Source organism: Dendropsophus ebraccatus, chromosome 3 (assembly GCF_027789765.1).
Source record: "Dendropsophus ebraccatus isolate aDenEbr1 chromosome 3, aDenEbr1.pat, whole genome shotgun sequence".
Taxonomy (NCBI): Eukaryota; Metazoa; Chordata; class Amphibia; order Anura; family Hylidae; genus Dendropsophus; species Dendropsophus ebraccatus.
Genome location: NC_091456.1, coordinates 108,229,776 through 108,238,556, shown reverse-complemented (window position 1 = coordinate 108,238,556; position 8,781 = coordinate 108,229,776). Strand labels below are relative to the sequence as shown.

General features: G+C 39.9%; 1 protein-coding gene across 2 annotated transcripts in view; it reads right to left on the bottom strand.

The window, feature by feature from the left end:
- Positions 1-1,865: 1,865 nt before the first annotated feature.
- Positions 1,866-8,781, bottom strand: part of PGPEP1 (pyroglutamyl-peptidase I) — a 40,814-nt gene continuing 33,898 nt past the window's right edge. The window contains exons 1-2 of one of the 2 annotated variants that reach the window (XR_011362172.1): positions 4,143-7,755; positions 1,866-2,838 (exon numbers count right to left, since the gene is read on the bottom strand). The gene's annotated coding sequence lies outside the window, so the exon portion shown is untranslated. Of the gene's footprint in view, positions 2,839-4,142; positions 7,756-8,781 lie in introns of those variants that run through there. The other variant, XM_069962473.1, reaches the window with a different exon arrangement.

The window sequence follows — 8,781 nt, the reverse complement described above, 5'->3', positions numbered from 1 at the left end:
TACTTATTAGCTGCTGTATGTCCTGCAGGAAGTGTTGGTTTTACTTTCAGTCTGACACTGCTCTCTACTGACATCTCTGGCCGAGTCTCGGTTTTCCATGAATCCCCATAGAAATCCTCTCCTGCTTTGGACAGTTTTTGTCTCGGCCAGAGATGTCAGCAGAGAGCACTGTGTTAGACTGAAAATAAAACAACATTTCCTGCAGTGCATATAGTAGCTATTAACTATGGTAAGACTTGAGATTTTTTGATAGTAGTAAATTACAAATCTATATAACTTTCTGATACCAGTTGATTTGAAAGAAAAAAAGTTTTTCGCTGGACAACCCCTTTAAAGCGGGCCAGTGAACCTGCTCATATGCGCCTGCTGCTCTTTACCTCAGGATCCCCGGGCTGTCTTCTTTATTCCTCTGCGGTCTGGTAACCCGTTGTTTTCGGCTGATTACTGATATGGTAAGCGTGCTCGGAGCATTTGGGTGTTCCCCATGCTCCTGGAGCTCCCCCTTGTCCCGCTTAGCCTGCCCCCTCCCGACCCGCCCACTATGCATATTCAAATATGAATAGCTAGGCCGGTTGTTACGGGCTGCTCCCTGCACATTCGCCGTAACAACCAGCCTAGCTATGCGTATATTAATATGCATAGTGGTGCGGGCCGGAAGGGGGCAGGTTAGGCGGGACTAGCAGGTGCTCGGGGAGCATGGGGAACGCCCCAAATGCTCAGAGCACGCTAATTACCATATCAGTAATTAGCCGAAAACAACGGGTTAACGGACCACAGTGGAATAAAGAAGACAGCCCGGGGATTCTGAGGTAAAGAGCGGCAGGAGCATATCAGCAGGTTCACTGGCCGCTTTAAGCACTGATTACATTCATTACATTAGTCAAGTATGTTCCTTCTATGCCGTGGGTGGTAATATTCTAGATGTGGTACAAGTTCCTTGGTCATAGGATAGCACCAGATGATCTTTGAGTTTGATGTTACACTGAAATACAACTGTAATAAAACCAGATATAACATTCAGTAAAAGAGTAGAGTAAAAGTGTATATGTGGCTATTATGTACACAAGCTTATGCCCATGAATTATCTGTGTATTGGGGGATATAGGATATAACACCACATACCACATGCATGACTGTGAGTGAGTGACATGGGCTGCCAACATCTCCATTGAGAATAGGCACTGTCCCATTATTGTACAAATTATATACAAAATCAGTACAGATAGAGCCTTTGCCATGCCTTCTACTGCTCCAGGGACCAGCTATGGGTGCCGCTTTGCTTCCTCATCTTTTCCTGGGGCTGTGGGAGAAGGACATCTTTGCTGTTTCTCCAGTTCCACAGATTGAGAAAGTAAAGCTTTGGCAATGGTACATTGATGATATCGTTTTTATTTGGCAGGGGACCAGCCAGGATCTTGAGGATTTCATAAAGCAACTGAATAACAACAATCAGAACATCAAGCCGACTCATCAGTTCAGCAGAGACACTTTGGACTTTCTGGAAGTTAAAATCAAGACAGCCACATCAGGTAGGATTTCCACTTGTGTGTTCAGAAAACCCACAGCGGCAAACACACTTCCACACGCTATCTCTTCTTATCCTAGACTTTCTGGACAACATTCCCATGTGACAATTTCTAAGAACAAAGGTATTCTTATTACTTACATTTTTTTCCTCTTTCTTTTTTCATTCTTCTCTTTCTCTGCTTTGTCCTTTTGTTCCCTTTTTCTTGCTTCTTTTCTGGTGTCGAGGTGCCTTCCCAAAGAAGGCCTACTGTTGTTGGCTGTCTCCTAATTAAGTTGGAGAATGGGTCCGGATCCCCTCTCCCACACCATGCACTTCGAATGAAGACACAGACAACGTATCTTGCAAACAAGTCTGGTGTAAATGGGCCCAGTTTTATTATGGTGATCACATTTTATAGACAGATAAAATATAGGGTGGTAACAAATGCTAATAAGACATAGATGAGGCGGTGCTAGTGATTTAGATATTCAGTCATGCGCAATAGCATCTATATTAGTATCCATTATTATTATTCAAAAAGGTTAGAACAACACATTCTTTGCAATGATACTTTCACATTATTCCCACTGTAACAGACAGGCAACTTTCCTCTGAGAATGGCCTTGAACACTGATAAACATGTCTCTGAGGGAAATAGTTCTTGAGACAAAACATTCTTTCTAGTGTCATATCAGAAGTTTTCCAAGGTAAGAAATGTTCCAACTATCTCTGAGAACCCACCTTTGTTTATACAGAAAAAAACCAATGGATATGAATGTAAAATGCAAAGTCATACACTATATACGTCATCAACTTCAAAAAACTAATAACTACGGATATATTTTGACAGATAAATTGTTTACATAAGGATGTTGATACATACATAAGGATGCTAAAAAACATTTGTTATCTGCTTATGAGAATTATAGAATAACATTTATTATCTGCTGGAACAGGTTTATTATCTGCTGGGAACAGGTTCAGTCACATAGGAGAGTTCCATAATCTCGAGACCAGCTGTATATCCTTGAACAAGTTCAGTGAAAGTTCCATGAGAAAAAGTCTTATTGTTTCTTTCAAACTTTGGATGGAAAAGGATTTATTTTTCTTTCAAACTTTGGATGGATTAACTCATTCCTCTCAGTGTCCCCTTCTTTTTGGCGATGATGAAGAAATCTGGGTCCTGGACAGGATTAAATCCCAGTATGCACCCTAAACACTCTCTGACCAGCGAGGGTTGTCAGGGTGCGGATGCTTCTGGGTCCAACACCATCACCTAGAGCCACATGGGCATATCCTCCTCCAAGAAATTTCCTCATCATAACGCCAATCTAGAAGGAAAAGAAACAAACATCATTACTTATAGAGTATAAGATTTAGTCTTTGTAACTTTCTGACAACAACAGCATAATCCTTTGATTACACAATAGACCAATAAAAGAAACAACATGATCTGAAAAACTGTTTGTAGTATTCCCATGAACCATCCTCCCATACCATTGAACCAATTTGCAGGATTTAAGCTAGCTAATGCCCCTGACCACCATTTATCCTGGTCTGACAGAATCATCTCATCATGTTTTTTCCTTAGTTGTGCAATTTTATCCAGTCCTGCTGTGATTTGCACTATTCCCTGATCATTTACATAATGACAACATGTAGGGCCAACTACCTGACACATCCCCCCTTGAGCAGCAGTCAGAAAATCAAGCACCACAGTGTGCTGGTTAGTAACTACCATAAGTTGCCTCTGTACTGCTACTGAGGTGTTAAGTATATCCAGTATGTCAAATATCTGATCATCTAAATAGTCTGTGGCTTCAACTAATTTGTCCCAAGTTTGCATCACCATAAGATACAGAAATAAAGTACTAAAAAATTTGTTGAGAGTTATAGATGGCGGAACAAACTTACAGCAGATGAGATAGGTAGGTCTGCAATAACCGAAAGAAAATACTAAACAATGGGTGAGTCTGTACAGTATACATAAATATACAGCTTAGTTACAACAAAACAAATAAAAGCTTATTATCAATACCCAAAATAACATATATATATGACAAATACCTCTCCGGATTTTATCAAAATAACCAAACCTTATTGTCTTATCACTGTATATAACAGACGTGACTCTATAACAAGGACTTTAAAAAGTTTCTGAAAAAGGAAAGTTTAGATGTGAGCAAATCTTATCTCATGGCAAAATTAAAATAAAAAGTTGATTGACACATAAATTAAAAACAGCACAACAGGTAAATGCAATAAAATCTCCACAATGTGACCTACTATGTAACCACTAGATTCACTTATAATAACCAGATAGTGAATTCACAATCTTCAGTATGGGATTCTCAAAATTTCCACTTCTTTTTAGTCTTTTTACTTTATTTTGTACATAGAAAACGTCTTTATGATTAGATCACACAGGACTAATGACTGGTCGCATGGTCACATCTCTTCCTGTACATAATCATATAGTATAATACATACACCAATAATATGAAGTAACTTGGCGCTTATTACCGATATAATATTTGGATCCTACTGAATTGTCTCTTGTTTCACTGAGATCATCACATATTACACATAAAATAACCACCATAGAAATAAAAGCAAAGTGTAAATGATACATCACCTAAGGTTTCAAAGCCTTTTTAGAATAATATATCATATGATCCTTTTTGTAATAGTAGCATTGGTATGGATCCTTTATCCTTAAACCCATCTTTTGACTGACAGGCCTCTTTACAGACACTTGGACTCTTGGCCTCAGTTATATCGCTTCTTTTAAGGCCACTAGTATCACCTCAGACATTGGCTTTGTTCTCTCCCATACCTTTGGCTGACCTGTAAAGAAGACACCAGTACAGACAAGGACACACCTATATAGGCCACCTGTGGCAGGTGGATGACGTCCACTTACATTCCCTGAAACAGGCAGGAAGATGACAGACTATGCAGACAGGCACTTTACGGTGTTACTTACAGTAGGTTATGGCAGGTGTAGACAATACAGCCGTACACAACCCTCTCTGCTATATTTGTTGTCCCCTGGGCCGCCCAATGTGAGGATACTACACCACATTACACATGGCTTCCTTCTGCTGGTTTTGTCAGACAACTTACAGTGGGATACAAGGCAGGCGGCAAACACAGTTACTTACTTACTGTCTGACTGCCATCTTTACCCTGTACCTCCTCTCCATCCGCTGGTCTCACAGCTTGTTGCTGATTGTTTCTGGAAAAGACTTAAAAACAAACAGATCCACATCTCCTCCTCCACCTGTACACTATGTACGGTTACCTCAGGAAGAGACTGGAAACATCTCCCCATTCCCTTGTACGCTTTGTACGCTGTTACCTTGGGAAGAGCACAGAAACCACAGCATCACCAGCTTCATCCATCACCCTTTTTGGCATCAGGGTTTGTCTGCGTGAACGTTGCGTCAGCCACTCTATGGCAGCTTTTTTTCAAGTGTTTTTGGTAAGCCCAGGGACCAAACAAATCTCTAATTTGCCAATTAACCCATAATGGTGGGCTTCATATAGACATCTGCACAGTTACCTTCAACCATCCTACATGTCTTAGTGATTGTCCTCACCTCCAGCTTATGGCAGGAGCGGTTTCTGCAGTGGAACGTCACTCTGCATGGCGGTAACATATATCCTTGCGTCTTGTGTCATCCATCTTGAAAAGTCTGAGATAATCTACAATGAAAACTTTTAAACTTTCATTAATATTTGGGCTTTCAATTACATTTTCATCTTTCACAATTTAAAATATCAAAATTGGCTACTCCATCAAAATGGGCTGCTATATATATTGGGGGGCATAAGGAGTGCAGACTGGAGCCATGGATATGGGTTTGGCTTTACTAGGGATAAAACAATACATATATATTCATGAGCTAGTCTGCCATAACCCTAAAAATAAAGACATTAAAAAAACAATTAAACATTGTACACTTGTCCCATATTAACCTTCTTTTGATTAAAAAAAGTAAATAAATCAGCTGAGATGAATATTCCTTCAATCCGCTGCTCTTATCAGTAAACAGAACGCTCTGTACCTCACTTCTAACCTTGAGCAGTGAAATCATTAGATACAAGAGTTAAAACTTCTTGGAAGTTTTTTTTTTTTTTTTCTTTTTTAACATCCTTGAAGTTACAGAAGATATCAGCGCTGTGCTCTTATGCACCAGACTGTAACCTTGGACAGTGGCACACATACTTATTAGGATAGATGTGTACATATATATATATATATATATATATAAAAACACTTGTTAAATAAAGTTACATAGAAATATATATTACAGTAGTAAGTTACTACTCCTTAGAAATATCATACGTTGGGGACACACACTTAAAGAAAATCTGCTTACAATATACCTTTGTCTAACTTTCTTCTCCATCAGGTAATAATATTCATTAATAAATGTGCAAAACAGTTGTTAGACTCTATCGGAGAATCCTGTGCCCGCCCCCTCAGTGACACTAAGCAGTATGGGCGGAGGACAGAAATGCCAGGAGTTAAAATGGCCACCGGACTAGATAACCGGATATAGGGGTGTTGGCTTAGGGCATGGTTTTGAGACGTCACAATTATAATACAGACGTGGATGATATGTGGGAGTGGTTGGCTTTCAGTCGCCATCTTTGAGGGCTGATTACAAAAAAGTGGCGTAGCTAAATAAGCAAATGTTCCACGGTCGGGACAACAGAAAATGATCAACATTTTGTAACACGTAACATACTTCCAAAGCAGAACACCAGCTTAGTAAGACTGGCTGAAATACGACAGTATATAATGTAGGAGCGTACATTACATTACACTAACAGCTCTGATTCTTTTTTTTTTCCTAATGCTGCTTGCATGTGATCTGCAGCCCTCAGAGCTGGTTGATGGCCTTGTACAAAACATAACAAATAACACACATTATGTACTTTGTATGCTGCTTCACTACGCAGCATTAATTAACCTATTCAGCTCTCTCAGTACTGTATCTAGCAATGAGCTGGACTGTTCTCCTTGTCTGAGTACGTGGCTTTGTACTTAGACACTTACATGGCAATGTACACTATTTGAGGTTAGGCTGCCACCTCCACAAAAGGCATTGGTCTTACTATCAGGTAAGGGGCACTTTAAATCAAAGTAACTACTTCAACAGCCGACCAAAGGGAAGATTCCTGCAGAACAAAGGGTCTATACGCCACCATTGGAGGTAGGTTGGCTTTTCGCAGGATCTGGGGTTTGTATACAGATATAAACTGGGTACAATGGTGTAACATAATGATGTGGCTTGGGTCTGCCACACACACTACAATATTCTGTCTTATCTAGATATTGCTGGTCACCGGCACATGACATGTCCACCCATTATCAATTATTAATCCTCCCCTTGTTTCTTGGACTTTAGTCCAAGTATTGGGGTTAAAAACAGCATCGTGTTGGATGTTAAAATATTTCAACATTGCTTTTGCCCTTTTTGCTTGTTCTTTGCCATATCGGCAGGTCACTATGTGGGTTGCAGAAACCCCTTTTGATTCTGTGTGGGTTGCAGAAACCCCTTTTGATTCTGTGTGTCCCATTTTATATTACTTCGTGATCGTATAACAGGAGGCACCCAGAATAATCAACTGATGATTTCCTTTCTTGTGTCCTGTACACTTATGACAGGAGGCACCCAGAATAATCAACTGATGATTTCCTTTCTTGTGTCCTGTACACTTATGACCACGGATCACTACCAAAAGCTGGGACTTAGAATATTCCACGGTTCAGGGCTTCCTTCTCTTATGTTGAAATACACTCTTGCTGCTATGTAGATTGCAAAACAAGTTACCCCAAGTATACAGAGGACAGTAGTTAGCATATCACAGATCTTTCCCTTGGAAACAACCAGACCACTGTCCAGCGTCCTTGTATAGTTAGGCTACTAGGCTCATTCCAAAGTGGTTTTAGCACTGGCACTGTTCCCACCGCACAACGCTCCGTGTCTATGAGGACCTGTGACAACCACGGCCGGGCTCTGGGTAACAGTTTTAGCCTGAATGAGCAATTCTTCGCCTACTATATACTAACCCTCACAGGTTAGGACAAACAGACATAGAACAGCCAACAAGAGGAGAACAAAGTTCAAATTGACACGCCTATCGTGAGTTCACTTTGATAACTTACTCTGCAGAGGTAGGTGAGAAAAGATGTGAAGGAGGAGAGCACAGAAAAGAGCAAACAAATTTTTTACTCTTACCTGGCCAGGTTTTGTGGTCTCCTTGTTCACCTCTCTCTCCCCTGGTACAGCAGTGCAGGTCATCCGATCTCCCGATGTAATGGGCGTGTCCCTGTTCAAAGGGCGCCAATAATGTCGAGGTGCCTTCCCAAAGAAGGCCTACTGTTGTTGGCTGTCTCCTAATTAAGTTGGAGAATGGGTCCGGATCCCCTCTCCCACACCATGCACTTAGAATGAAGACACAGACAACGTATCTTGCAAACAAGTCTGGTGTAAATGGGCCCAGTTTTATTATGGTGATCACATTTTATAGACAGATAAAATATAGGGTGGTAACAAATGCTAATAAGACATAGATGAGGCGGTGCTAGTGATTTAGATATTCAGTCATGCGCAATAGCATCTATATTAGTATCCATTATTATTATTCAAAAAGGTTAGAACAATACATTCTGTGCAATGATACTTTCACATTATTCCCACTGTAACAGACAGGCAACTTTCCTCTGAGAATGTCCTTGAACGCTGATAAACATGTCTCTGAGGGAAATAGTTCTTGAGACAAAACATTCTTTGTAGTGTCTATATCAGACGTTTTCCAAGGTAAGAAATGTTCCAACTATCTCTGAGAACCCACCTTTGTTTATACAGAAAAAAACCAATGGATATGAATGTAAAATGCAAAGTCATACACTATATACATCATCAACTTCAAAAAACTAATAACTACGGATATATTTTGACAGATAAATTGTTTACATAAGGATGTTGATACATACATAAGGATGCTAAAAAACATTTGTTATCTGCTTATGAGAATTATAGAATAACATTTATTATCTGCTGGGAACAGGTTTATTATCTGCTGGGAACAGGTTCAGTCACATAGGAGAGTTCCATAATCTCGAGACCAGCTGTATATCCTTGAACAAGTTCAGTGAAAGTTCCATGAGAAAAAGTCTTATTGTTTCTTTCAAACTTTGGATGGAAAAGGATTTATTTTTCTTTCAAACTTTGGATGGATTAACTCATTCCTCTCAC